The sequence below is a fragment of the Callospermophilus lateralis genome, chromosome 3 (assembly GCF_048772815.1).
Source record: "Callospermophilus lateralis isolate mCalLat2 chromosome 3, mCalLat2.hap1, whole genome shotgun sequence".
Lineage (NCBI taxonomy): Eukaryota > Metazoa > Chordata > Mammalia > Rodentia > Sciuridae > Callospermophilus > Callospermophilus lateralis.
Genome location: NC_135307.1, coordinates 198,894,181 through 198,897,592, shown reverse-complemented (window position 1 = coordinate 198,897,592; position 3,412 = coordinate 198,894,181).

The window sequence follows — 3,412 nt, the reverse complement described above, 5'->3', positions numbered from 1 at the left end:
GGCGGCCGCGCCCCGGGCCAGCGCACACGCACGCAGGTCGCCCGCCGGCTCGGGACCGGGAGCGGGCAGAGGGACACTCGCAGCGGGCGCGGGGGAAAGAGGGACGCGGCCCCTCAACCCCCGGCCGCGCGAACAGCGCCCCACCGCCACCGCGCACACACGCGGCACCAGCGACCCACACAGTGGCCCCACGCGCGCCAGAAGGCCCGGCCAAGGCCCAGCGGGAACCCTCCCCCGACTCGAAGGGGGGAGGCGTGGGCCGCGGTAGGCACAAAGAGCAGGCGCTCGGCCCCCACCCGCGGGGGGCCGGCGGACCCCTGCACTCCCAGACGGCGGGGAGGGGGGACTCTCGCCTACACACACACCACCGACGGTAGCGTAGCGCAAAAGGCAGGGGGCGGCCAACGGGGGAATCCGGTACCCCCACACAAGGCACGCCCTTCACGGATCGCTAGAGAAACTTCCTCACTGAGGGTGGGCCGCACCCAACCCAGCCCCTCTGCCAACCGGCCGCCGAGACAACGAGGGGGATCTGCGGTACAGGCAAGCACAAGGCTTCTTGAGCGTTCGCGGCCGGGGACACCCAAAGCCCCATCGCCTCGGGGGCCCGACCGGCCCCAGCTCGGCGTCCCGCCACAATCGCTCACACGCCCGGGCAACGTCTCCTTCCCCCCACCGGAGAGAGGGAAGAGCGCCCGGGCGCCCGCTCGCCTAACACTCCCCACGCCACTCGGCGCTGGGGACGACAACGCGACACCCTCCCCCCGGAGAGGGAACGGGCAACGCTGCCGAGCTTACCGCCTCGATCCCCCGAAAGAAGCGACACCGCTCTTCCCGTCAGGCACTCGCCTCGGAAACCCCCACGGACGGGGCGAGACCGACAGCGAGGCGGCGGCCGGCCGCGGCAGCGGCACTGGGATCGGGAGCAGCACACACCGCCTCAGCCTCAGGCACCTCAGGAAACAACCCGGAGCGCCCCAGGAGCACCGAAGCAGAGGCGCACCGTCGCGCCGAGGCAGCACGGTGGCAGCCCTCCCCGCGCCGGGGAGGGCCACACACGGCCCTTGGCCGCCCAGGGGGGGCGGCGAGCGAGAAGCACCCGCTACGTCAGAGGACCCCAGGAGCGAGGTCGAGGCCGGATTCCGCACCCCCGCCCTTCCCCGCACCGCGAACGGGCGGGGAGGCAAGGCGAGGGGCCCGCGGGCAGGACGAGAAGAGTCGGCCCATTCGCCATGAATGTCCGTCCCTCGCCTGGCGCGGCTTTGGTCCAGCCCAGGAGAGCGCAAAGTCACCACATCGATCAGCAGAGTGGGCGGGAGAGGCCCAGGGAGCAGGGGGAGACCCGGCGAGGACCGCTTCTAAGAGGAGCCTGCTACGGCCTCGCCGGCCCCACACCCCAGGGAGAGCGGCCGACGACACGGAACGGGGAACGCCTGACACGCGGCTCGGAGCCATGGAAGCAAGCGTCGTCACGCCACCCTCGGTGCCCGCAGCGAGGAGCGCACGGGCGGTAAAGGACCACCCGCCACCTACCCCCGCCGCCCTCCGGCGCCAGAAGGCCGGCCGGCCAGAGGCGGCACCACCGCGAGGGCGCTCCAGGTGCGCCAAAGAGCCGTCGCACGCAGGCCCAGGCAAGCAGCTCAAGAGGGAACGGGTCCGGGCCACCCCATCAGCCCAGAGCCCCGCACGCACCCGGAGGCCCAAGCTCCCTCGCTCTGGCGTGTGCCGCCAGAGGACAACGTGTCAGCACCTACCCGATGGCAGAAAACGGCCAACTCGGGCCAAAACAATCGCGACCGGGGCAACCGGGAACAGTTCACTCACCACTGCCGCCTTCCCTGAACACAGTCACGGTCAGCGGACCGCGAAATCGAGCCCATCACCGAGATCCAGAGCCCCTAGGGACAACTGGTCGACCCTCGTTGACGAAGGCAAAGACAAGAGACGGGGACCGCCATCCCCAGCGAGCAGGACCGGGGGGGGGGGGGGGGGAAGGGCGGACGGGGAACACGTCCGAAGGACGCCGGGCGTAGCCAACAGGACAAGCCCCGGGCAGCGGGCCCCCGAAGAGGCAATGCGGCAAGGCCGGGCGAGCACACCCGCCTGGCCCGCCCGGTGAAGCCCCGCAGCCCCGCGGCCAAAACCCGCGAGAGAGAGGGAGAGGAAGCGGGAGAAAAATAAGACAGAAGTGCCGGCGACCGACCCAGACCGGGCAAAGCGAAGCCCGTGGCGGCGAAGGAACCGCTCAGACTGCCACCCGAGGCGCCCGCGGCCCGGACCGTGCAGGGAGAGAAGACAACCGACACACACACAGTAAGCCTGCAGGTCCAATATCCCGCCAACGGGCCACAACGGCCCAGCCCAGCGTGACCGAGACAGTTCCGCTGGCGCCGCCCAGCTCCTGGAACTCTGTCTCGGCCACCGCCGCCGAATATCACGCCTTGGAGACTTCCGATGATCCGACGCTCCTATAAAAGCGGCCACCAGGGGGAGCTCGACAACCGTCAACCAAATCAGGAGGAAGGGACGCGGAACCTCGGTCGGCGTCAGCGGGATCCGCTCCGCAGGGGTCGTAGAAAGTCACCCGGACACGTCCCACCAGCCGGGTCGCCCCGCCAGGGCCCCCCCCCCCCAACAGCGGCGGGCACGAGACGCAGGCAGATCGGCCCAGCACCCCTAGAGAATCCGGCGGGGGACACGGGCAGTGTGGGACTTCAAAACCGAAACCACCACGGTGAAGCCACTATTAGACAGGCAGACTAGCTGCTAGGCCACGGTCCGATCCATCCAGAGAATGGAGGAATTGACAGAAACATGTAAAAACCCGTCGAAATCGGTGGCTGGGGAATTTGATCTGCTGGTCTTTGGGCTCGGTGTTTCCGCCTGTCTCTGTACCAAAAAAAAAAAAAAAAAAAAAAATGGGAAGATGAACAGCCTCTGAGAAACCTTCCTCCTCTGTGTCTGTGGTTCAGTGCCAGAGGGCCGGCCTAGCACATAGGAGGCACTGGGTTTGAGCCTTAGCGCGGCATACAAAAAGGAACAAAGTCGAAAGAAGGCGTGCTGTCCACCTACAACTACTCTAAAAAAGAAAAAAAAAAAAAAAAAAAAGAATACTGATCATAATAGGAATAAGGATTCTTCCTTGGGGAGTTCTATTTTCTCTGCCTGGCCACGTTATCTTTTTTTTTTTTTTTTTTTTTTTTTTTTTTTTTAAGAGAGAGTGAGAGAGAATTTCAATATTTACTTTTTTTTTTTTTTTTTAACAACATCTTTGTTTGTGTGCTGAGGACCGAACCCGGGCAACTGCAACTGCGCTACCGCTTGAGCCACATCCCCAGCCCCCTTTTTAACTTTTACTTATTTTTCTTTTGTAAAGACAGAGAGGAGGAGGAGGGGGGGGAGAGAGAGAGAG